General features: G+C 42.4%; 1 protein-coding gene across 4 annotated transcripts in view; it reads left to right on the top strand.

Moving 5' to 3' along the window:
- The first annotated feature begins 10628 nt into the window (after positions 1 to 10628).
- Positions 10629 to 27335, top strand: part of SYNE3 (spectrin repeat containing nuclear envelope family member 3) — a 111420-nt gene continuing 94713 nt past the window's right edge. For all 4 annotated transcript variants that reach the window (XR_006101585.1, XM_042446730.1, XM_042446729.1 and 1 more), the window contains exon 1: positions 10629 to 10710. The gene's annotated coding sequence lies outside the window, so the exon portion shown is untranslated. The remainder of the gene's footprint in view (positions 10711 to 27335) is intronic.

The following is a 27335-nucleotide window of genomic DNA, read 5'->3' as shown; positions in this document are numbered from 1 at the left end:
AAAGACATGAAGATTTGCTTGTAGATCTTATTACATGCTTTTCCTGTACTGGTTTGTGATTTTGTCAAAACGTAACATATCCACACCATGGTTCCACCTTTGATAGCATACTGATGACGTGAAACCAGCTGGTATTGTCTTCACATTGTTCCCTTGGCCAAACAACAGATTGGTGAAAACTATTGGCCTGTTCATCATTCCCGTCATCAGTTTGTCAGTAATTTGATAACTCTCTTGAATGGTGATATATTGGAATACAATTTGGTACACAGGTTCATAGTCCAATTTCAGATTTCAATACCAGCTCTGGCTCCATTCCACTCCATGTTTTCTTTTTTAAAGAGGAACCCAGAAGTCCAGTATTTATTCATATTGCCTTCTAGGTGCTTGATGTAACATGGCAGTATTCCCTAATTGAGCATTCTTCAGATTCCTCAACTACAAATCTCATTTGGAACAGAGCAGATAGGGGAATGTCAGTGTCATAATTCATTATCTTTCTTGTTGTGAACAAGTCATGGAAGCAGATTTCCGGAAAAACAACAAAACATCCTGAGGGCTGCTGATGAGGCTTCCACAAGCCTCAGAATAAGCACTGAACTTGGGAAAACTCCCCAAATTTTATGTGCTGAAGGTTCAGGATTTCAGACCCACAATGCCCTCCAACTGTCCTAATTGGGTAGGGACAGCAGCAATTAATCCTCAGCAGTCCCTCTATCTCAGCTCCTTTTTTAAATGTCCTGGGTTTTCTCTTCTCCTCCCACTTTTCCTCTTTGTCCTCAGCTTATTTCAGTTACTACAAACTGAGTTCAAAGTGCAAATGTATTTACACTCAGTTCACTGTGTACATGTTTTAATCTAAATATTTGGAATGAGTTCATGTATTTTAATCTATGTTGGACTCCATCTTGAGGGAAACACAGTAAGAATTATTATTATTATTATTATTATTATTATTATTATTATTATTATTATTTTACTTTTGTCAGCTTGAGCACACTGTGATGTATGACCACATGTGTTCTGGTTTTCATCTGTGAAATGTTGGATACAGTAGGAAATCTGACATCCCCAGCAGCCATTGTTGTGCTATTATTTATTTAACTGGGTTTTACCCACATTTTGGACTCATTTACCCAGAATGTTCACAGGGGTCTTTCCACAATTGGATAATCCCAAAGCAAAGCTGCTCTGTCTGCCCAAGGCTTGCATGTCCTGTGTGATGTCACAGATGAAGGACATGATATCATAAGCCTAGAGTCCTTGTGATGTCTTTCATAACACAAGAACTCTACCCTTATGATATCACAAGGTCCTTCATCTGTGACATCAAAAGGAATCTACCATTATGATCTCACAAGGTGCTTCGTCTGTGACATTATAAGGGCTCCACCCTCACAAGGTCCTTCATCTGTGAGATCACAGTGTGCTTCCTTCATCTCAGCGTTTGGCTCTGAAATCTTAGGGAGCAGTGCGCTGGTATCCCAGCAACCATAGCAGTAACTGCTAATTTTGGTTTTATATTTGCTTTCAGCATTGATTTGATTTTTTAAAAATTATGTTTGTGGTTTCAGATTAAGCTGCATGTCATACTATGAGCATTTATTCTAAAAGGCTGCTTATAAGTGTTCTAAATTAATCAGAGGGGATGCAGGATAAAAATGTAAGTTATTTGGCATTGCCACCATTTGCTTCTCTAAAGGGTAGTATGGGGTAGGGGAGGATGACATGGTAGCTGGTAGAACAGAATTTGTCTATGTGCACCATTCTATTTGTGACAATCAGACTATTTAAAGGCTGAACAGCTGCCGTATAGGATTAACATTGTAGATGGGGTGAAGGAAGGAGAGGGTCTTGTAGGAAGTCAGGTGCTAGGTGTCACTCATTACTTCCAACATGTGCCTTAGAATCTGTCACAAGCCTGGCTTTGACTGAAATAAACTTCAAATACCACATAGATTTCATTCATTATCATGGGAGAGATGTAAGCCCTGCTACTGAAATCAATGACACATAAAGGTACTTTGCTTTGGCTGGAAAGTGTCTATATTTTAAGGGGAACATGTGGTCCTTTAGATACTGTTGGATTACGACTTCTATCAGCTCTAGTCAGTTGTAGTACACCATTTGGAGAACCATAGAATCATCACTCTTTTAAAGAATCTGAGAGCCCAACAATAGTCATATATGTAATTAGCATTATAAATGAAAATGTGGATTTCTGATTGTGCATAGACTGCCAGGCCTGGACAACCTGTGGTCCTCTCTGTTGGAAATACTTTAAATTTGAGGTGGGAGAAGGCAATGGTTTAGTAGGTGCTGTGGCAAGTGGTAAATAGGCATAAAGGAAGGCCTCAGCATTATTATCTCAGGAAATCTTTTTAGTGATACTGCATAAAGAAGAAATCCAGAAGCCTGTAGAGCTGGTTTCCATATGTGTGGGTCAGCTAGTACCCATTAAAGAGACCCTAAGGACAGGAGCATCGCTAAGAGGATACGCAGGGTGCAGACTGCACTGGGTGGTGACACCTCAGAGGGGTGAAAATCTGGTGGGGCAGCTGCTGATGGGAAGGGGCTGCCTTCTGGGTCTGGCAGATCTGCCAGATCTGCTGGCCTGGTGGAAAAGTGAGTCACCTCCCTTTCTCAAGAGATCCAACAGACTTGAAAAAGGCTGCTGGATGGCAGGAGCAACACACTTCTACAGAGATGGCCTGGCTGGCAGATGGGTGGTGGCTGGGATTGTGCCAGGCAGCATGGGGGTGACACCAATCCTAGTGAAGCCATTGATTAGAGAGCTCTCAAACAAAGGAAAGTAACAACAATTTATCTTGTAATCTGCCTTGTGGGAAAGCTTTGAAGGAAAAGTGGGGAATAAATAAAATAATGCCACACAACACTGCACAACTACTGTTGATAAAGAAGGAGGAGAAAAGGATCTTGATAAGGCAAGAGTAGGATGACCTTTGGATCGCCCTCAGTGTCTGTCTCTCGCATCCTCACCTTGGTTGGGGGTAATTGTTATATGGTGGCTGCTAGTTTCCAAATATTGTTGGACTCTAAATTTGATGAGCTCCAGACAGCCTAGCTAGTGGTAACAGATCAAAACAGTAGCTCAGTGACAAGTGGAAAGCCAAATGTTCTTCAGACCTGGGTTAGGACACTCAGACCAGCCTCTCCGGATGTTTGAAAGAGCCTTGACAGGGTCAAAGCATCTTTTAAAAGCTCTTTTTATGTGGGCTGGGATTTGTTCAACAGCAGGGGTTAAGCCAATGGGCAGATGGTGTTTTAGTACAAATAATTTATCTGCGTTAATCTGATTGCAATGGGATATTTTCAGCACTATCTTTTCCATCAATTCTTGCCCTTCCTGGGTCTTTGGAACAAGGCTGGTTAGAAACATTAATTAATTAAATTAATTAGTTCATTAATTAAACCTTCAAGTCAAAAGTGAAATGGATCAAAGAGATCCTGTCTTGACATTTTGCCTTTGCACATGTTTTCCATCTGATCCCACTGTGGATATGAATAAACCTGGAATATATCTATCAGAGAATGATGAATGAATGAATGAATAGTATTATTATCTCATGAGTAGTGGCTGGCGGGATGTTACGGATTTTGTGTATATTTATCATGTTTTTATTGTTTCTGTTTTTGAGTGTATATGTTTGATGTTCTTACCTTTGGTGGAAAGGGCATTATAAATAAATAACGGTTATTATTAGACTATATTGATTGTTTAATGTAAGGGAGACTTATCCTGTAATCCTGTATATACTTTTGTGGGAATATGTCCCATTGAACTCAATAGGGCTTACTTCTTAGTAGACACAAGACTCATCTACACTGGCTAAAACTCCTGGACCCACCCCATATCCACCATGATCTTTTTACATGTATAGTCTGATTCACAGCTAATTCACTCTCCCTTCCGGCCCTTAAACCACTTTTCAAAACCTCACAGATTTTCCCTGGGAAATCTGGAGTTTCCTGAGTGTGGGCAGCAGAGATTGGGTTAGATTGGGGTGCGGGAGGTGGAACAGATGACAAGCAGAGCCATCATCCTCAGTGCCGCCTGTTCCATGCTGGAAAGGGAAGATAAAAGGTCTGTGCCTCCTCTAAGCTGCCATCACTGGTAGCAAAGCTCTTCTCAATACCCCTGGTGCCAACATGTTGCTCTCTTGACATCAGAACGAGGCACCCAGACATATGGTCAGAGGAAGGGGGCTCACTACTGATCACATGGCTGAGCACCTCCTTGTGACAATAGAGGGAATGTGGCATCGCCAGTGGGCCCCTGCTAAGAAGTTCTTGCCCAGAAAGGCAGCGGGGTGGCCCTGGGGGGAAGGGAGGCAGCAAAATGAAATCTCAGTCTTGATTTCAGGTGTGAACATCAATGCAACATCAATGTGAAAAACTCCAGTTACACAAGGGGGGGGGGGTTGGTTGGTGCTGCAAACAAACTCCTAGATAGGATTACACTGATAGGGATGTCTGCACTGTGACTGTATGTCACTTTTGTACCACTTTAGCCATTATTGTGCCTAAATAATCACATATCATCTCTTGGAGGAGGTGCTGAAAATTCTGCCCCCACTCTCTCATAGCAAATCAGAGCTTGGAAAGTTACATAGCACAACTTCCAGGATCCCCAGCCAACATAACCACTGGGTCTTTTTCATCCTCTAGTAAGAATGTCTTGCATTTATCTTTTGAGATATGTCTGTAAATAACTTTCTACCATTCTCTTTGTGAAGGCATCTGAAGGACTGCTTTCTCTTCTCTAAACAATCTACACATTAAGTAAGGCATCTCAGAGAAGTCCTTCTATTCATTTCACACGATACCATTATAGCACCATGATTCCGCTTTAACTATAATGGAAACACCCTATAGACTCCTGGGATTTATAGTGTGTGTGTGTGTGTGTGTGTGTGTGTGTGTGTGTTATAAAAAAACAAAGAAAAAAATAGAACAAATATACAGTAGTGTTATAAAGGCGCTTTACAAAGCACCCAAAAAGGGCTCTCTGCCAGTGCCCATGTTTGCTGCGCCAGGGAACCACAGCGGACAAACCGCGCAATTCCCTGGTGCAGCAAAAAGAACCTGCAAAAAGCAGGTTCTTCTTGCGGTGCGGTTATGACACCGCAAGGTGCCAATGCCGCACTTGTGGCGTCATTACCATGCCGTGATGTGCGGACGCTAAACGTCCACGACGTCAAAATGGCGGCACCCATGTGTATAGGGCACCGCCATTTTGACAAACCCAGTACGTCCTAGGGGTAAGCCTGATTGGACGCTGTGTCCTTGGCCAACCCCTAGGACGTACTGGGGGCATGGCAAAGGCCTGTGTAAAACGGGCCAAAGATAACCATAAAAGTTCTTATTGCCTAACATTGGGCCCATACAGACTGGCCAAAATAAAGCTGCTGCAGGTCACTTTGGAGATATGCTGTTTAAAAAAAGCTAAGATCCAGAAGCCGCGCCAAAGCTGTGATCCAGTCCTTTGGCAGCTTCATGCTTCTTAGGCGCATGCACCATTTAAACAGCATGCCTCCAAATGGACCCGTAGCACCTTTATTTTAGCCGGTCTTTACAGGTTCAATGCTGACTTCTTCCAATATAGATATAGAACCAATATACAGGTGTGTTGTGTGTGTGTGTGTGTGTGTGTGTGTGGTGTTGTGTGTGGTGGTATATATTTGATTTAATAGAGCTTTAACTTCCCCCATTATCTACCTGGAACAATTATGCCCTTCCTTCATTACAATAGCTACCGTACTCGTTTTCTAAAAGAAGGGGGAAAAAGGGAAAGAAGGGAGGACAAAAAATGAAACCTTATCAACATTACTTTCATCTTTTTATAGGCTGGTTTTGGAGTTCTTTACTGAGTCATGAAGTCTATATCTATAATTTAATGGAAGTCCATCTTTTAAACTGAAACATATTTTCTTTCCATTTCTTCTTTAGCATTTCTGCTATTGATTCTATTATAAATATTTTCTCTTTTTTTATCTGTATATGTATCTTTGAAATAACTATTAGTGCCTTAATTGTAGCTGTAAATGTAAATATACATACATATTTTTAACATGTTTACTCCCCTACTGTAATTTGATAACCTATACCTTAACTAAAGAGACAATAAAGTGAACCTTCATACCCGTTCAAATATCTAATTTCCCTTACTTTTATTATGTCTTCTTTATTGATCTTTTTAATACTCCATTAGTTCCTTCCGGATTCCCAGTATCTCTTCCTAATATTGTAATACAGGAGCCCATTCTTTTCATTTCTCTCCCGATTTATTGTTGATCAGATAGGTTCACTTATCCATTTCCTTTAGTTCTTGCATTTTTATTATCCAGTCATCTAACATTGGCAGTTCCTCCTTTTTCCAATATTTGGTTTTCCATATTCTTGTTGTTGTTACTAGATACAGTCGGCCCTTCTTATATGTGGATTTGCCATCTGCGGATTGGAGCATTCGCAGATGGCATACCCGGAAGTTGTCCCCAAAGGCGGCCGCCTCCAGGCCGCCACCTGGCTTTTATGCAGCGGCGGCAGCGTGGCAGGGAGGAGGCCAAAGCTTGGCCTCCAGCACAGCCTCCTGGCCCCCTCGCTGCCACCACTGCTGAGGAAGGGCCGGGTGGCAACCTGGAGGCTTCTTGGCCTCCAACACCACCCGGCCTTTCCCGTGGTGGTGATGGTAGCGAGGAGGCCGCCACCATCACCACCATCACCACCATCACAAAAAGGCCGGGTGGTGTTGGAGGCCAAAAATCCTCCAGGCCACCACCCGGCCCTTCCGCAGTGGCATCAAGGAGGCTGAAGCTTGGCCTAGGCCTCGGCTGCCTTGTCCTCCTCACCACCTCCGCCGAGAAGGTCCGGGTGGCAGCCTGGAGGCCTCTTGGCCTCCAACACCACCCGGCCTTTCCCATGGCGGCGGCAGAGGACGAGGCCGCGAGGAGGCTGGCAGTGCTGGAGGGCATGAAGGCCTCTGGAGCTGCTGCTCTGCCTCCTCGTCATCGCAGAAGGGCCGGGTGGTGAGGAGGTGAAGCAGCAGCTCCAGAGGCCCTCAAGTCTTCCACCACCTCCTGGCCTCCTCGGCACTACCGCTGACACAGGAAAGGCCCTTCTGCGGTGGTGGCGGCAGCAGTGAGGAGGACGAGGCAGCGGAGGCCGAGGCCAAGCTTCGGCCTTCTCGCTGCTGCCACCGTGGAGGGGCCTCTTGGTCTCCAACACCACCCGGCCTTTTCGCAGAGGCAGCGGCAAGGAGATAGATCCGCAGCACGGCCTCAGTACCTCCTCGCCACCTCGGCCTCCCCACCACCGCGAAAAGGCCGGGTGGTGTTGGAGGGCTCTCTGCCAGTGCCCAAGAGGCCTCCAGGCCACCACCCGGCCCTTCCGCAGTGGCAGTGGCAAGGAGGCTGCAGCTGCGAGAAGGCCGTGCTGGACGCCAAGGTTCAGCCTCCTCACTGCCACCACTGCCGCAGAAAGGCTGGGTAGCAGCCTGGAAGCCTCTTGGCCTCCAACACCACCACCCGGCCTTCCCACGGTGGCGGCGACAAGGAGGCTGAGGCGATGGCGGTGGCGACTGAGGAAGTAAAGAGGGAGGGAGGGAGGAGGGGAGGAGAGGGACTTTTGTCCCCAATGGTGGCACTCGTGCACGCGCGACGCCTTTGGGGACAATGGGACTTGGGCATACACAGATTTTGTTATACGCAAAGGGTCCGGAACGGATCCCCCACATATACCAAGGGCCCACTTTATAATAACACCCTACAATATTTGTTTTCATCATTAGATTTAAACACAGAGGTTATATTTAGTAGATAAAATTCTGGTGTCATTGTAAACTGTATCCCAAACATCCTTTGAATCTGTAAATATATTTTAGTCTAGTAATTCTTTATTTTGTTACAGGGCCACCACATATGAAATAGTCAGCCCGTGCTGTTATTACAACGCCAGCATTTCTGATCTGTCAATTTATAGATTTTCTTAAGTTTCAAAGCGGTTAAATACAATCTGTTTGAAATTTTCGTATGATTTTCCTTAAGGTCTTGTGATGCTGTAAAGGAGTTGTTTTTTCCCCATGCTTTTTGCCAGTCCTCGTATGCTATCGGGTGGCCTATATCCTGTGCCCATCTTTCCATACTATCTTTTATGACCTTGTTTTTCAAAACTCTTTTTAATAGCACTTTGTAAATTTTTGATATTTTTTCCCTGTCCATCTTCCACCATGTTTCATCTAGCTCATTGTTTGTTTTCTCAATCCCATCTTTTAAATTTCCCTTTAATTTGGGGAATTTAAAGAGGACATAAATAAAGATGGGATTGAAAAAACAACTAAAGAGCTAGATGAAATATGGTGGAAAACGGACAGGAAAAAAAATATTTTGTAGTTTTTCTTGTTGTGTGCCTTTCAGTGAATGGGGACCCTATCATGGGGTTTTCTTGGCAAGATTTGTTAGTCTTTGCCTTTCTCTTAGGCTGAGGGAGTGTGTCTTGCCCAAGGTCACTCAGTGGGTTTCCATGGTTGAGTAAGAATTCAAACGCAGATCTCTAAAATTGTAATCAAACACTCAAACCCGTATGTCTTGCTGTCTCTCTTTTATAATTTAGGGAAAGGTAATTAGAATCCTCTGCCAGAGAACTCTAGTGCATCCCTAAACTACAAACCCTAGAATTCCAGAGGATACAGCCATGGTAGATAAAGTGGCATCATAATACTACAATGGTGTTTGAAGGGCCCACATATCCAGACCTTATGCATGTGGCTGCCAGAGAAAGGCTGGCCTTTCCATTAGAGAGAGGCATACAGGTACCTCAAGCAGTAGGTCTTTGGAGTCATGAAATGGCAGTAAATCAATAGTCATTATTCCAGGGTTTGTTTGTTTTTGTTTTTGGTGGGATTTACTGCATTAGGTACCAAAATAATTTGGTTGGATTCAGTTACTATAAAGAAACAGAAACCTGGGAACAACTAATAAAAACAAGTCAAGGAAGGCCCAAGAAATGCATGGAGGAATACCTTTGTAATATAAGCAACAGTAACAAAATGTGTACAACCTTGGAAAATTATTTCTTGGAACAACATCAGTCTGCAACAGACCTCAGAAAAAGTCTACACTACCAAGGAGAGTATTCTGTTTAATAAGGACTCAGAGTTGGTTTTATTATTAACATCTTTGGTTCCCAGAGGCCTTGGATGAGGATCTTGACCTCCTCCCACGCTTGTAAGTTATTTCAGTTTTCCAATGTTCCCTCTCCCTACATCCCAGAGACCTCTATATGTCCTTGAATATTATCTAATTTTCTTCCTGGCCTTGTGCTTACAAGACTTGGGGGGGGGGGACCCAGCTTTCATTCACATGTTTTTGCTTGTTCAGTAAATGATTTTAGATTCCTGATTCCAAAAACGTAAGACTCTGAACAGGCATGTTGAGACCACAGACACGGTACTAATGTAATAATCGTTTCATGTAATGTTATATTATATGTTATTGTTACATTGTGTATTTATGTGCTGTTCTTTTATGATTTTATATAGCCTATGAAGAAGGCTTTAAGTGTGTATGTGTGCATGTCTTCAGGTCTCCTGCTAACTTATGGCAACCCCATGAATTTCATAGGGTTTTCTTAGGCAAGGAATGCTCAGAGGTAGTCTTGCCACTTCTGAAACATAGCCTACTGCACTTGGTATTAATTGGCAGTCTCCCATCCAAGTACTATACAAGGCTGGCCCTGCTTAGCTTCCAAAAGCAGACAGGATTGGGTGCCTTTAAAATATATGCAGACTGAAATGCATTGGGCTCTTTTACCAGTAAAACATCTCTGTTTTGAGCATTTTGAAACATGTCTCCAAATTCTGTGGTTTTTAGTTGCTATGATCCATGACTTTGGGACGTGAGCAGAGCTTTGAAAAACTACTTGTTCAGACTATAATTACCAGAATCCTTCAGCCATCATGGCCAGCAGATCCTGGGAATTTTAGTTCCCAAAATGTAACTTTTCTGGGATACCATTTGTGTTGTGACAGCAAGCTAGTCCCTTACTAGAGAGATGACAAAGAGTGTATCTACACTGTAGAAATAAAGCAGTTTTATACCACTGTGACAGCTAGCCAAAGGCCATGACAAAAAGCTTGTTAAAATACAGCAGTGGTCCACAAACGGTGCTCTTTAAGGGATAGTGGACTTCAGTTCCCAGAATCCCAGGCTATTGGCCAATATAGCTGAGGCTTCTGGGAGCTGAAGTCCAAAAAAGCTCTTATTATAAAGGACACAATTTGGGGGACCACTGGTGATTTGAGAGATTGAAGCTTTGTGGATCAGAGAGCAAAGGACACTGGCCAGGATTCCCCAGCACTGAGAGCCAGGTTTCCAACTGGATTGTCCCTGCAGTGTGGATGGAACCAAGTGGTCCCAGAGTGGGCCACTGCAGCTGCTCCGCAGGATGGAGGCAGCAGCAGCAGCAGCAGCAGCAGAGGCGAGCCGTGAGTCACTGGCTCTCTCAGTCTCAGCAGCAGCAGCAGCAAAGAGCAGCTGGGAAGGCGGAGTCTCTGGGGCTGCTGCGGTCCTGCTCAGGCTCCAGGCTCCAGCCCCCCGGCTCCCAGGGAGGCAGGCAGAAGGCCGGGCCAAGGTCCTTCGCCAGCAGGAGCTCCCCTCGGCTCCAGACAGGAGGGTTTCTCCCTGCGCCTCTCAGGTGAGTGAGGGACCTGGCTGCTGTTGCTGCTGCTGCTGGGTGCCTCCAACTCCTTTCTGGCTCAGTTTGCTTGGCAGGGTTTCTGCAGAAGAGGTTTTTGCCAGTGCCTTCTTCCCCTGAGGCTGAGAGAGTGTGACCTGCCCAAGGTCACCCAGGGTTGAGGTTATTTTGTGCCTTCAAGTCCTTTGTGACTTATGGTGACCCTATCCTGGGGCTTCTTTGCTTGGCAAGGTTTCTTCAGAAGGCTTCTTCAGATTGTCATCGTAGGTTTGTTTTTATTTTTATTTTTTATTTGTTTGCTTTATTTAATGTTAATATGTATTAATATGTGATATTTTGGTGGAATTTAGGTAGGTCATTTTATTTTATTCTATTCTATTTTTAACTGATGGTATGTAAATTTACAGTGCTCTATAAATAAAGCTTAATAATAATAATAGGTTTTGCCAGTGTCTTCTTCCCCTGAGGCTGAGAGAGTGTGACTTGCCCAAGATTGTTTTCCACAGCTGAGCCGGGCTTTGAACCCTGAACCCTAGAACTCCCGTGTCCTAGTCCAACCATTCTTTCTTTTATTTCTGTCCTGCCTTTCGCCTGCTATAGGGGCTCCACATGGCTGACAACCCATTGGAAACAAGTTAAGAAAGCAACACAAAAGCATTAAAATGTACATGCAAAGATCGGCCTTTCATGAGAGAGAGGGGTATATGGGCACCGAAAGATTGACTGCTGTGCCAGTTTGATGCCCTTTTCCTTGTCAGTCCAATTCTTTTTCTCTCTCTCTCTCTTTTCTTTTGGTCCCCAAAACTCTGGTGCCACAACAAACAGCAATTCCCAGAATTCCATAGAATTGAGCCATAGCAGCTAAAGTGGTGTCAAGCCGGATTATTTTGGCAGTGTGGATGCAGAAGATTTTATGTGTCCCTAATTATATTTTATTTTTCCCCTCTCCACAGTTTTTCAGTTTTTACAAGCGTCACGCAACCTTGTCGGCAGAATATATGGTTATTCCAAGACACTCTTTCTTGACGAAGGTTAGGGAGAGTATTCCAGAGCTCCACTGGCTTGACTTTTATTTTAAGGGACTCCAATGACAATAACTTGCGTATGATAACATTAGCGTGGATCCTATACACCTCTCCTGAGTTTAATAGGACTTTGATCCCCAGTAGGCCAGTGGCCAAAAGGCTTGCAGTCTGTGGCTGCACCCACCCTGGAAAAATAATCTGGTTAGACATCACTTTAACTGCCGTCGTGCAATGCTATGAGATTTTGGGATTTGTAGTTGTGCTACCACAACTACATGTCCCAGATTCCCATAGCATTTAACTGTCAGGGCTCGAATTCCATAGCGCCTTAACTGCCATGGCTCAATGCTGTGCATTTCTTGGAAATGTAGTTTGTATCCTTGTCAGCGTCCCCTGCACATAGGATAGCAGTTTATTTATAGTGCAAGGAGGAAGGAGCTGGACAAGACTGTATAGCACGTATACAGAGCTCTGCTCTGGGGCCACAACAAACTACAAATCCCAAAATTCCATAGCATTGAGCAATGGCAGTTAAAGTGGTGTCAAGCTGGATTAGTTCTGCAGTGTGGATGCACATAATGCAGCACTAAAACTGTGCTGGGAGAAGAGAGAGAGACAGAGATTGTGGTTCTGATCCTAAAGTACTAAATTGGTGGTGACTTGCAAAGTTGATTCACGTAAAATAGAAATAAAAGACTGATTCGCCCCCAAAAACGTAGGCTGGAGGTGCATCTAGACTGTAGCAATAATGCAGTTTGTCACCACTTTGACTGCCATGGCTTCAGAATTCCTACAGAATCCTAGGATTTGTTGATTTTGTGAGGCACCAGCCCTCTTTGGCAGAGAAGGGGACAGACCTTGTAAAATTACAAATCCCAGGATTCCATAGAATAGGGCTACAGCACTTAAAGTGGCACAACAGCACTTAAAGTGGCTTCAAACTGCATTATTTGTACAGTAGAGATGCACCCTTGTAAAGCTATTTCACAGCTTAGGTGTCACAGTTGTCAAGGCCTCCTTATGAACCTCACAAAAAAAGGAGTAGAGAAACACAAGATCAGTCCATTGAGAAGTGAGCAGTTTCAGTAGCTAGCTGCCTTATTTCTACAGTGCAGATGCACCCTGGGATGTCCTTGTGTCATTGCGTGCTTCTCCAGCACATACGGTAGCGGTTTATTTATAGTGCAAGGAGGAAGGAGCTGGGCAGACTATATAGCACATAGACTATATATAGCAGTTGGGAGAGCATATAGTTTAGAGCTGGGGGAACATTTTTCTCAGAAAAGACATTAGAAGATATGTTTTAAAAGCTGCCATTGAAGTGTTGGAGAATTTTTCACCCTGTCATTCTTTTTGCGGGGAGAGGAAAATAATTTTCAAAAGGCATTATGCCACTCAAAAGTCGCATGGGGCAGGAGAAATCAGACAAAAGAACGGACCTTTAATGTTAACATACAGTTACTATATTTGCTGTTGTTGCATGCCTTCAAGTTGTTTCATACTTATGACGATAACCCCTTGGAAGCATGAATTCATATTTATATGAGCGTTTGTAGCTTTTATTTTGTAATGCTCAATATTTTTCTCGAATGTCCTATATTTTTCAGTGCCTTGTCCTCCTTTGCAGTTATGACAGTCACCCTGGCTTTGGCAACTGTTGATCACTGAGCAGGGGGTTGGACCTGATATCTTCCCCTATCTTGGGAAAAAGGCGGGATATTGTTATCATTATTATTGGCCCATAGAGCCTCTTTCAACTTGATGATTCTATAATTCCATCACAAAGTTGGAGAAATAAAAGCAGAACAAAAATGGATCAAATCAAGGGAGATGTCTAAGAGACATCTGAAACTTTATTTATATGTGCTACTCGAAAGCAAAATCCATTGCAGGCACCTGTTCCTAGGAAAAAAGTGTGCATGAGAGTGCCACCACATAGTATTAAAATGTATTGGATTGAAATGGGGTCACAATATAATTTTTAATGTAATTGATAACTTCTGTTTTAGGATTTGCTGTTTGGTTTTGATTCCTTCTCTCTTCCCACCACAACATGTTTACAGTGTTCTCTCTTATAAAGTTTATTAGGATAATGTTTATAACGCAATGTAGACACCTGACATTTCTTATAGAAGTGCTGCGTATTTTTATTATTAACGAAGACCCAAAATGAACTGGAATATATCATGACATTAACTCTAGAAACCCTATGCTTCCCTTGTTCGTTTGGCAATTTATTCATTAACACATCACTCCAGGTGGGATCTCAGAGGGAAAGAAAATGTTACATTAGATCAATTCGATTAGTGTTAAGCCTTTGGCTTATGCCCAGCGTGTAAGGGATTCATTAGGAATAGATCAGCACTCAGGATGAGTCTTGACTTGTGGTTCCAAAGAGTTAATGTGCAAAAGTGCGGTTCCTTTGGGTATAATTAACGCCTGGCACGTGATGACTTTTGCATTGTAGACATGTGTTGTTGGCACAGCTCTGCACAGGGAATCCTGCCTACATAGTTGAACTGGCTGTTGCGTGGGCCTGTCTCTGCCACAGATAAACAATCTTTCTTTCCAGAAGAAGGAGGCGCTTCTGTTAAAGAGGCAGGGGACAGAAAACCCGATTGAGTGACAGGAGAAACATGAGAAGAGTGGGCTAAACGTGTTGACATTGAATTAACTGGGTAAAAAAGAAGGGTGGATCACTGCTTTGTCCTTGCTCATCTCCAAAGCAAGAGCATTTGTGCCAAACTTTTCGGCATTTTTGTCCCTGTATGTTGCTTACAAGAGTTATGCTTCACCCATGACTTTTAATGCTTCTTTTTGTAAAGTTATGCTGGTCTGTAATGATAAGGGAAGAAGGGACTGTCTCTTGAGTCGTGTGATAATAGGCAGTGGCCTAATTTGTTTTTGTTTTTGTTATGTGCCTTAAAATTGCTTTGGATTTATGGAGACCCTAAGGCGACCCTATCAAGGAGTTTTCTGGGGCTGAGTCAGTTTCTATGGCTGTATGTGGATTAGAACCCTGATCTCCAGAGTCCTTGTCCTACATTTTTGTTGTTATCATTTTTGGCTTATGGCAATTCTAAAGTGAACCTGTCATAGGGTTTTCTTCAGAGGTTTGCCACTGCCTTCCTCTGAGGCTGAGAGAGTGTGACTTGCCCAAGGTGGGTTTTTGTGCTTTAGTGGGGAATCAAACTCCGATCTCCAGAGTCATAGTCCAATGCTCAAACCACTATACCATGCTGGCTCTCCTACATTTTTTAGCACTAGGCAATGATGTTTCTGTCATAGGTTTTGCTGACTGGAAGTTATTTCTTTGCATTATTTTGTTTTTGGTAGTACTTTCATATCCTCTGACTTAATAAAATTTCTTAGCTGTTTGTATCAAAATGTATTATTACACAATTGTATAATACAAAATGTAAACCCACACACACTAAATTGCAACAGTTTTTAAATAATAAACATTCCAGACAAACAACCAATACAGCAGTGGAAAAATCACAATCATTACCAGCTGGTTAAATCCAGGATGAACAGATAACATTTTTAGAATTGAGCACAATTTCTGCCTTTTGAGTCACAAAGGAGAAAATGTTCAAGATGGGTGCTATCACTGAGGAGGCCCCAATGTCAGTGGGGTGATACTTTGAGTTTTATTTTGAACTTTAAAGATGCTTTCCAAGGGACCGAACCTACTCTGGGGCAGAGAGTTCTGCAAGATACCTGGGATAACATTTTTAAAATCCAGAGTAAAATTAAGGCTACGCCAGCACTACAAAAGTAGTGCAGTTTGACACTGCTTTAACTGTCATAGTACCAACCTATGGAATCCTGGGATTTGTAGCTTGTTGTGGCTCTCTAACAGGGGAGACTAACTACAGTTGGCCCTCCCTATCCATGGATTCTTTATCCACCGATTGATGCATCCAAGGCTTGAAAATATCCCCAAAAATATAAATTCCAAAAAGCAAACTTTCATTTTGCCCTTTTTATATATAAGGAACACCATTTTACTGTGTCATTGTATTTAGTGGGACTTGAGCATCAACAAATTTATGTATCCATGGGGATCCTATAACCAAACCCCAGCCCAGCCAGAGCCCCAGGATACATGGTATCTGTTCTTAAAGACATGCTGATTCTTCCTAGCAGACTAGAGATCCCATTGGTGTTGGCACCCAAATCAGTGGTTACTATTTAGATTCATGAAGCATTATAATTGCCAGTGACATTTGGTGGCAACTGCACTATCTCTTTCTTGTGTCTAAGGAGCCACAGTATCTCACAAATCTACAAATCCCAGAATTCAGTAGCATTGAGCCATAGCAATTAACACGATGTCGAATTGCATTAGTTTTGCAGTGCAGATACAGTCTTAGAGTGGCCTAGCATCACTTGCCAGTGAACTGCTGCCCAGTATTTATACAGCCAAGAATGAGGCTGGATTGCCTGATCATAACTGCTGCTCCCTGGAACTGGCATCATATGGATGCACAATTCAGATGCAAGGGCCAGGTCCAAGCATAACGTTGTGGAGGACTAACAATAGGGATGTTGGGGAAAGAAAAAGCCCTGAAATGTACGAGAGCCTTGAGGACACTGCAGAAAAATGCCAGGCCAAGGTGGCCTAGCACTTGAGGGGTTATGTCTAAACCCAGCCTATAGGTGTTGACTTGAGCCAGGAAGGCTGATTTTAGGAAAATGGCCTAGTGAAATAGCCAGAGCCCCAGGATACATGGCATTAAAGACATATTGATTCTTCCCAGCATACTGGAGAGCCCATTGATGCTGCACCAAAATCTGTGGTTACTATTGGGATTCCTGCAGCATTGTAATTGACATTTGGTGGCAACTGCACTGGCTCTTTCTGGTGTCTGTGCTCTGAGATGGTCAACTGTTTATGCAGTTCTTTTGAAAAGCTTTCATAAGAAAAGGCCTTCTTCAGGGGCTTTCAACAGAAATGATTGGAATTGAGACTCTCTCCAAAACGCAGGACCATTGTTTGTAAAAGGACTTTTTAAAAACATAATCAGTGTCTTTTTACAATCAATAGTCCTGTGTTTTGGAGAGTGTTCTCAACTCCAGTGATTTCTGATGAAGACCCTGAAGAAGACCTTTTGTTATTAAAGCTGAAATGAGTTGAGTTGAGTTGTTTTTTTTTTTTTTTAAGAACTGAATAAACAGTTGCCTATCTCAGAGCATGTCTCAAGCTTATCTCCTTACTGTTTTCTGTTTTTATGGTCCCTAAGAATGTCAGAGAGTACCATTTTGCTTCAGTGACAGGTAGTGACTGTGATGTCAGTGGGATGATAAAGCCACTTTAGGCTTTAGTTTGAAGTTTTTAAGGAGATTCTCAGGCTGTTGAACCTCTTTGGGGACTATACCTTTAAAGTTCAGATGTAAACCTGAGGCAGGTCTCCTGGAACATTCTGTCCCTGAAGCTTTCTCAAATTTCCCTTGTTACCAGTGCATTGCAAAGCAATGTGGGGCAGCTGTTTACACTGCCGCTGGTGCAAGTTATCTCCTCAGGTTGAAAACAAGGCACCCAGCATGGCAGGGTATCTGTTGAAACCTCAGAGGGAGCAACTTATGCCAGCAGCACCAGGTGACACAGTGGGATGCAGTGTGAACAGCTGCTTGGCATTGCTCCAGAGTGCTCCACATTTTTCTGGAAAAGTCGGATCAAAAGGTAGGTTTTTAAAATTTGATTTAAGGCAAGGATAGCCTGGACTGTGTGGAGCTAACCTTACCATATGAAGACATTCTTCACCTGAATTGGGACTTTGGTCCAGCATCGTCTGGACAGCAACATAAGGGCAGGAAGAAAGCAGCGTAAATGACAGACATGCCACTAGTAGCCAGTGTTCATAGACTGACAGAGTACAGATTTCCCTTCACTTTCAGAAGTTCTAATTTAAAACTGTATTTATTTTAATTTTTATAGGAAGCCTTTGGGGCCTAGTACTGAGGTAAATGCGGATTGTAAATGAATTATTTAATGATGTGATGGTGGTGGTGGTGGGGTTGTCATCATCATCATCATCATCATCATCATCATCATCATCATCATGGCTCCTTCCTTGCTCTCCTTTCCTTGGCAAGTTACAATATTTGTACGCCCTCAGGCTTTTAGAATTTAATAGTGTGCAGCGCTGTTTTACACTTTATATAGTCTTTTAATGAATCTTAAAGTTTTTAAATTCATAAAATGTTTAACTTTTCTTTAAATTATACTTTTTTTCAAGTTGTTGTGCAGTCTTCAATCTGCATTGTTTTTAAATGTGGTATTAGCCACTTTGAGTCTCATTATTGGGAGAAAGGCAGGATAGAAATGGATAAAACAAAAGCAGTTTCAGTGTGGGGTGACAGCAGTGATATATCCCTGACTTTGTTGTTGTTGTGTGACTTCAAGTTGTTTCCAACTTATGGCAACCCTAAGATGAATTTATCATGGGGTTTTCTGGGCAAGCTTCTTCAGAGGGAGTTTGCCATTGCCATCTTTGGAGGCTGAGAGAGTAATTTGCCCAGGGTCATCCAGTGAATTCCCATGGCCTGTTCTTCAGAGTCATAGTCCAGCACTCAAATCACTACACCACACTGGCTCTCTGGCAGTGGCTTACCAAGAAGAAAGCTTTGCAGATAGCAGGAGGAAGGGGCTTCCCAGATTGGCACCATGTTCCCCTGGTTGACTGTTATCTTCCCGGAGCCTTTGTGATATTTTTGCATGCTTGGGGGGTGGCCCAGGAAGAGCGGCCAATGAGAGGTAGCCTGGTTGTTGAAGGAAGGGACTGGAGGTAGTCAGCTGAAGGCTTCACACTGGTCCACTCCTCAGGTATAAATTCAGCTACTCACCTTTCCAGAAGCTAGATCATAACTGGACTTCCTTCTGCCCTCCCACCTTCAGTTCTGGTAGTAGAAAGCTATTGTGTTATGTCCACAACATGCCACAACTTTGTTGGAAGTAAAGAGGCATCAATGTCTGTTGTTTTTTGAGTAATTAGGGGTAGAGAGGAAACTTGATGTACATGTCTTGCTTTCATCTGTATGTTCCCTGATCTGTGTTGCTCAATCCTTTTTTTTTTTTTTTTTTTTTTTTCCTTCCTGCCTAAAGAGCTCCCCCCCCCCCCCCAGTCTCTCCAAAAGCTAGTGGTAGTGTTTTACAGATCTTTATCTGAGAAGGAAGCATCCATGAGGCATCTCAGCCTCAGGATGGCGCATACACACACACACATGAGAGTCAGCATTATAAGGACTCTTTTACCAAAGTATCAGGCTCTTTATTTTGTCTTTTTTGTTTTTAACACCTTGCCTAATGAAAAATCCAGTGGTACTTCGAAAGCTTGCAACATGTATATTTAGCATTTTGGTTGGCCCAATGAGGCCATTTTCTAGAAGAGAAAAGATGCCAGCCACAGCTGCTGGCGAAACGTCAGGAATAAACTCTTCTAGAACACTACCTCCTAGCTCAAAAAATCCACAAAAAACCATGAATGCCAGCCGTGAAAGGCTTTGACTTCACAAAGGTATCACTGTTTGGTGCATTTTGAATCTCGTTGGATTTGCTATATGGCCAACATGGTTGCCCCTGAATGTTTTCTTTTGTCTATCTTTCCTATTTTTGATGGATTTCTTGCAACAATAAATGTATGTTTCACTGTTTAACCTAATGAGAGTATCCTGGATATTTCTATCCTGTTTTATACCAAAAGCTCATTTTGCACTGGAGTACACCGCACTGTTTAAATTCCAATATGTCCTACAACCTTGGGGGGGTCTTAGCATGTGGCTTGGATCCAGCCGAGGTAGGAAGGACAGGGAGGTCCTGCCATAGGCAGTTTGGGGTTCCTAGAAGAGACTTTGGGACCCAGGAAGTTGCTGCTGCCCAATCACTGGGAATCCTTGTCCTAGAAGAACATTTTGCATTCCTACACTAGAAAGCTGAAGCACAAACAGCAGAATACACTCTCTTACTGGCACATCCTTAATCCCTTGAACCGCCTATCTTTTGACTTTCTTCTGCAGTTATATATTTAAAAGAAATTTTAATGTGCATTGAAGGTTCATACTTTCTGGACTGTCTTCACCTTTCCTCTGTAGAAACAGTGTTTCTAAATCCAGCTTCATCTGTAGCCATTTTCCTTAAACCTCCCTTCTCATTTCTAAAACCTTAGTGGGAGATTTCTCCCTGGGGATTAGCAGCATCCTCTTCTCAGCTTTTGTTTCTGCCACCTTGTACTGCATTCTCTTTTATGCCATCTGCTCTTTTATCTGCTGCCAAGAGAGAAGGGGCAAAACCTGCATTTATACAGCAGTATGATGAGCCTTGCCCGGAAGGTTTTTCTCAGGTTTGGAAATGTTTGGTTTTATCTTCCAGCTGGACCCAGGCCTCTGTGATCCTGGTCTGCCCTTGCTTGCAGTCAAATAATCTCCCTTCAACTGTAGGAATAAGTGAGAATTTCAGTTTAGTCAAATTCTTATACGAATTTACCAAAGTTCACATATTTTATCAAATTGGAAGGAAAAGAACAAGATGGAATGAAGGAGATACTGTCCAAGATTGCACATTTTTATCACTGCCAGCTGTCAAACCCCAGGAGCCACTTCTGTGGCTGTTTACTGGCATGGCGAGTGAAACAGGGAGGAAGATGACTCAGAACATGAGGAAGTCTCTGGTCTCAGCAGTTAGGGAAAAAGAAAAGAGGGTGCTATCCCAGATGTTTCCAGATGTTTCTCTTCCTCTTGCAGGCCAGACGACTTACTTCTTCAGAGTCCCACCTCACCCCCCAGTTGGTGAACAGGCACACCTTTCACCCCAGCTGCCAATGGGGGAGGTTTTGGACATGGCACAAGTGGCTAGAAAATGGCTCTTTGAGTGGTGGACTACAACTCTGGAGACCAGGGTTTGATTCTTTGCTTGGCCATTATACCCACTGGTTGACCTTGGGAAAGTCATCTCTCATAGAGGAAGGCAATCGCAAACCTCCTCTGAATAAATCTTGCCAAGAAAACCCAAGATAGGTTCACCTTAGGGTTGCCATAAGTTGGAAAAGACTTGAAGGCATAGGAATGTGCACATAACTCTGGGTTATATGTGTATTTGTCACTAACAGGATTCCAGTGGAGACTGATAGATTGGCCTATGAAAGCTTATAGCTTAGCCTATCAAAGCCCACTCTCCTATGTCTCTGTGGGCAAAAACCCATTGATGGACTATTCTGGCATAGCTACAGTCGGCCCTTCTTATACATGGATTTCTTATACACAAATTCAAGCATCCACGGTTTGAAAATGTTCAAAAAAAGTATAAATTTCAAATATCAAACCTTGATTTTCCATTTTTTATAAGGAACACTATTTTGCTATGTCATTATATTTAATGGGGCTTGAGCATCCACAGATTTTGTTATCCATGGGATATCTTGGAACCAAACCCCAGCCTATAACAAGGGTCCAATGTATATCAGCGTAGGTAGTTTCAGGAAGGAAGAAAAAGACCATACTTGCAGACGATGTGCAGGAAGTGAAGCACTAGGTGTGCCTTCCATCAACACCTCTACACAACTGTAGAAAAAGTGCAATTGCTATCATACTGTAACATTTAATTATTTATTTATATCCCACATTTCTCCTGGTATAAGAACTCAAGGCAGCCAACAAAATTTAAAACAGTACAAGTTAAAAACAACGCAAAGCATTAAAATGTTAATACAAAATTTAAAAAAACAATTAAACAATTTTAAAAAGTTAAAACCATTACATATTAAAATTTAAAATATATTAAAAACTCTGTAGAAAACTCTAAACAAACCTTGCAGTGCATGCAAAGTCCATTCCTTGTCAGTCTGAGAAAGTCTTATGAAGTCTGATGAACATGTCAAGGGTTCCCCCCCCCCTCACTGTTAATTTACTTTTAAGCTTTTGAGGGCATTCTCTTCTCCCTTGTTGAGCACATTTGGTGTGTTTTATTTTTAATGTTGTGCTTTTGCTCTAGAAATATCACTTTGGCAGAAGTCTCATAATGAAACCTTATTCTTCCTCGAGATTCTTTGCTATTATAGTTATGCTTGGAATGTGGACCCAAACAGAGACTTTTCTATTGCCTAAATGCTGAAATTTACTCCAGGCATTGAATCATTTGGTTTGCCCATCTATTTTTGACATTTTCTACCATGTTTTTAGTACATTTCTGTCTGGAAAGCCCTGTGGTATTTTAAAGGCCTGACATTAGCACTGTTCTCAGCTTGTGATCCCTATCTTGGTGACCTTTAAAGGTTTATTATTATTATTAATATTATTATTTATCAAATCACAAAACTTTAGTTAGAAAGAAGCACTCCTGGGAGATGGCAATTCAACCTCTGCTCCAAAACCTCAAAGGAGAGCCTCTTATATTTAAGAGCTAGTGGACAGTGGGATATATTAAAATATAATTTTATTTTATTTTTAATGGTTTAAGATTGTTTTATCATCTTTACCTCACTCTGAAATTTCTAGATGTAAAACATGTACTGTACAATATTTCTTGAGAAAACTGAAAAAATGTATATTGGAGAAATATATCTTGAGGAATTTATATTTAGAATGCAGGTGCCTTCCTGGTCACCCAAAAGTATGTTGGCGAAGAAACGCATGCCCATTTCTTCCATGACTTGCATCTCAACAGGAAACCCTTTCACCCCAGCAAGTCATAAGAAAAACTTTAACTTGTGCATTGGTCATAGCGTATAAATTCCCCTTCTATAAAAGACATGAAGTTCCCCCTTAATCTGAGCGAAAGAAAAGGAAATACCTTAATCAGTCTGCCACTATTATTCACACCAACAGAGTCAGTTTCCCACATTGTTTCCTGTGTTGTGTTATACTGTTGGGACTTTTTTTTTTTGTGGGAAAATCCTGAGCATCATTAAACCACTTTAAAGCAACAGCATAACTTAAACCACATTTTAGAACAGCAGAGCATTAAGCATGGCTATATGGACATGTGTGAGCACACTTCTAGGAGCTATTTTGCTCAGGTGTGGTCAAGGAAGCTGTTGGATTGTCAATGTTGTTGTGGCACTAGTTGGCTTCTGTATGTAGAATGCCAGGAGACATTTTGTCCTTTGTGTCAGGGAACAAAATACTTTTTTTTTTTCATTTGCAAAGGGGCAAAGCTGAAATGTGGTGTAAAGTGGTGGAAGCAGAGCTTGGAAACAAAAATTCCCTTTGTTTTGGCGGACTATGGGATTCTAGAAGTTTACATTTTAAAAAATTACTTTTTTATATTCTGTGTGAAGTGTATCTTGCTGTGTTTGAAGAACTCATCTCTTTTGGATAAACCTTGGCTCATTACACACAGAGCTTTTTTCAGAGGTTTCATAGCTTAATCCCTAAACTGGGTGCCACACAAATGGCTTTATGGAGAATTTCTTGGGTAAATGGATTTAGAGCCAAAAGATGCAACATCGTATCATTTGCAGGGCAGTGTGGTGTAGTAGTTTCACCTTGGGAAACCACAGTTTGAATCTCTACTTGGCCATGGAAATACACTAGGTGACCTTGGGCATATCACACACTACCAGCCTCAAAAGAAGGCAAAGGCAAACACCATCTGAAGAAATCTTGCCAAAAAAACCCTGTGATTGGAGTCCCTAAGGGTTTCCATTAGTCCAAAATTACTATTTCTGTACCTCTGGATATCCAGTGGTCAGCAATACCAGGTGTGGGGTTTGTTTGTTTTTTTCTGGAAGGGAGTTATGCTTAGTTCCAAAATGACCATGTGCAACCTGTTGCTATTTCAGAAATGTCCAACAGAAGGCAAGATTATATATACTTCTTGGACTGGTGAAAATATATATCAGCACAGTTACATGGATCTCATATTTTGAGAGGTGTAAGAGTTAATTAGCTCTCCACCAACCAAGTCAAAAGTGAGAATTGGGGGTGGGCTGTGTGTGCGAATGAACTCTCAAATGATTGGCTGTATTTGGAACTGCATTTATGCAACCACTGAAAAAATGCAAATACTTGAACAACTGTTTTTGCACTAGCATATTGCTCCATTAGGATCCCATCCAGAATACTGTGTACATATATGATCCTATACATTTTATATGAAGGATGACTTTGACCAGTGATTGATCTGTCAAACTAATATTTCAGGAGCTTATATGAATTTTGGAATCAAGCTCTCTATTTCTTATCAACTTAATTTTAGATGACATGACCAGGTGTGGTTAGTCAGTAGGTTAAAAGAAAGGAAGGAAAGGAGAAAACAGCAACAGAAAAATCAGCTATGGGGCTGTACAGATTGAGGGAAAGGGGCAACCCTTTCTCCCCCGGATGGAGGCAGCAGCAGATAAATGCAGTGGCCTTTGGCAGGGCTAAAAAAAAAATCCACTCCTGGCGGGTTCTTTATAGGTCCCACACGGGGCATCATTGGTGCCCTTGCACACAATGATGATGTCGATATGGTGCTGATTGGATGTTACACTATGCGGACGTCATCATTGTGTGCCCCGTATGGACGGATGTGCACAATCATGGCTCCCCCAAACTGATTGTAGGGCTGGGCGCACCTCCTCCTTTGGCCATGTGGTCACTGGGAAATTTCCCAAGTCCAGGAAATTTAATGTCCATTTGCAACTCAAAGAAGATGCTTCCTTTGGAATCCATCATGTCTCCTTACTTTGTGAAGCCATTGGCTCCTTTGTAGGTAGGGAACAATGAATTTCTGTGCATAAGTTGAATAAATAGAGTGATAAAATGCATCCTTGTCTGACTCCCTTTCCGATTAGGAACCATTCTATTTCTCTGTATTTTGGTCTAATGGTAGCCTCTTGTCCTGAGTACAGATTGTGCATCAGGACAATCAGACATATTGGCACACCCAGCTCTCTAAAATAATTGATAACTTTTTGTGACCTATACAGTCAAAGGTTTTGCTATAATCTATAGCGCACATGCTGATTTTCTTCTGGAATTCTCTGCTGCACTTATAAAACCTTGTGTGTTTGCGATGTGATACCTAGTGCTATATTGCATCCTATTTGCACAATTGGTAATATGGTTTAGAACACCACCATAAGACAGTAATAAGTAGCAACACAAAGTTTGGGAGAGCCCAGACCTGCTTGTCACCAGGAGAAGCCAAAATTGGAAGCTATGGACTCAAGCAGATAGGGAAAAAGGAATGGCCAGCATGGCCAGAGGCCACTTATACCCTGATCACTCCTCATAATAATAATAATAATAATAATAGGGTTTATTATATTTCCCGCCTCTCCCAAGGATCGAGGTGGGATTCCATGAAAATGATACAGTGTACAAAAATATTCTCATAAACACTATACTGAATTAACCAACTTCCTATTAGTTCTCTAAAATAACAATTCATCAATAGCCAACAAGCATAGTCAGGGTATCATAACTTTTAAATGGTTTCCGGTGGTAAGCCCGCTGGAAGAGATCGTAGGGCATGGGTCGTGGCGACAAGCCCCCACGTCCACAACAGCTTCTTGTGGGTTCTTTCTTGTTAATTATGTGCCATATTGATCATACTCTGTGTGGTTTGGCTATGCTTTCCCAGGTTTTCATCTTTGAAATGTTGGTGCGTATGAAATACACACGCTAATGTCCCAAACTCTGACCCAAAATCATGTCCCCAAGTTAGGCAAGGGGGGGGGGTGGTCATTGCAATGAACTCTGGGACTTTGATTTAAACCCAGTGATGGACAAGACCATTGAATCTTTCTCAGACCAACTGGACATGTTTGACCAGCCAATTGAGACCAGAGGCAGTTCTGAACAAACAAGCTTTTCAGGGGAATGCTGCTACACAGATGCTGATTACTTTTGTTCCTGCGAAAAAATGAGAGGAACACACGATTGTAATTAGTTAAAGACTGTGCTCTGCAGCAATGGACTCACCATTTTAACATAGTAAACATTGCTCTGGAGGCTTGGCTCTTCTTCCTTCACTGAAACCCATCATTGAGTTCCTCCCAGGAAGCCACTAGCCAGCTTACAATGAAGAAGCAATGAGTCACAAGGACTTGAGGATTTCTGCTGCATTTAGCAGCCTGTCCTCATTTAACAACAGGAGAGTACATACACGTGGCTTCAACTACACTGTTTAAAGAACCCTTTAAAATTTTGTCATGGATTTGCAATACTGATGATAATGCCTGTGGGTAATGAATAGGTTTTGGTGGGTCAGGTTTGTTCATGGTGTAGAAATTAGTGTTTGCGTCTTTTTAAAAAATTTATTAATGTCTAAAGACATACATTAATATACATAACCAGAAATTAGTGTTTGCGTCTTGATAAGTTTTCACAGAAAAGGCATGTTTTTCAAGATAGATGTAACAGCAGTTGGATGTGAGATCTTTTTTTCTATTAAAGTGTATTCTTATTGTCTTACATCGCTTTACAGAGTCACATCAAGTGTGGTGCAAATCTGTCCCATATTTGCCATTCAGGCTGGAACTGCCACTACAGGAAAGGGAGTGTTCTATGCTGTGCTGGTTCCCTCTCCCTCTGTCCACTGGGGATATATTAATGAATAAAATATATAATAATAAAATTTATTTTTTTCCGCCCCTCTGAGAACAATCGGGGCAGCTAACAAAGTTAAAAATACAGCACTATAAAAATCCCTGGTGCCCTCCCCTCCTTAAAAAAGTATTAAATCCAATGCAGAATTTAAAAAAACAAACAAACACAAAAAACAAAAGTTAAAAAACTGACCAGAAGTCAACAACATCATATCGCAAACCATCAATGGGACGCAGTATCTTTTCCAAGTTTCTCGGTTCTATCGCCGGGATCACTTCAGCCCGCTAACCATATCTGCGTGCACGCGAAACAGAGCTAACCTATTCGAAGTCTCCCAGTGGGGGGCCGCGGGGAGGATTGTAGGGGAGAAGGCGGTCCCGAAGATAGTTTGGACTCAAGCCATTTAGGGCTTTAAAGGTGATAACCAACACCTTGTACTGGGTCGGAAGCTAATGGGCAGCCAGTGGAGGGACTTTAGAACCGGGGTAATATGGTCCCTCCTGGATGTTCCAAAAATTACTGTGGCTGCCATATCTGTACTAGTTGCCGTTTCCGGACCAAGCACAAGGGTAGCCCCATGTAGAGCGCATTACAGAAGTCTAGACTGAGGTTCCAGCTGTGCACAACGTCTCGAGATCCCTTACTTCCAGAAAAGGCGCAGCTGGTGTATCAGCGAAGCTGATAACAGGCGCTCCTGACTGTCGCATTTACCTGGTTCACATCAGAGCAACAAGTCAGGAGCACCCCCAGACTGCGATGCAGTCCTTGACGGAGAGTGTGACCCGTCCAGGACGGAGGTTGCAACCCAATTCTTAGTTTCGGGGCTCGCTACCGTGAGCACTTCCGTTTTGTCTGGATTCCGCCTCAATCTGTTTTCCTCCTCCAGCCCCTTACTGCCCGAAGACATTCATTGAGAGAGGAGACGCCATCAGAATTCGAGGCTGACGAACGAGACATGGGAAATGGATTTGGGTGTCATCCGTGTACTGATAACACCCACGCTCCATAACTCCGAATGATCTCGCCCAGCGGCTTCATATAGATGTTAAATAACATCAGGGACAA

The sequence above is a fragment of the Sceloporus undulatus genome, chromosome 1 (assembly GCF_019175285.1).
Source record: "Sceloporus undulatus isolate JIND9_A2432 ecotype Alabama chromosome 1, SceUnd_v1.1, whole genome shotgun sequence".
Lineage (NCBI taxonomy): Eukaryota > Metazoa > Chordata > Lepidosauria > Squamata > Phrynosomatidae > Sceloporus > Sceloporus undulatus.
The sequence above is the reverse complement of the archived record's forward strand: the minus strand, read 5'-3'. Positions and strand labels throughout refer to the sequence as shown.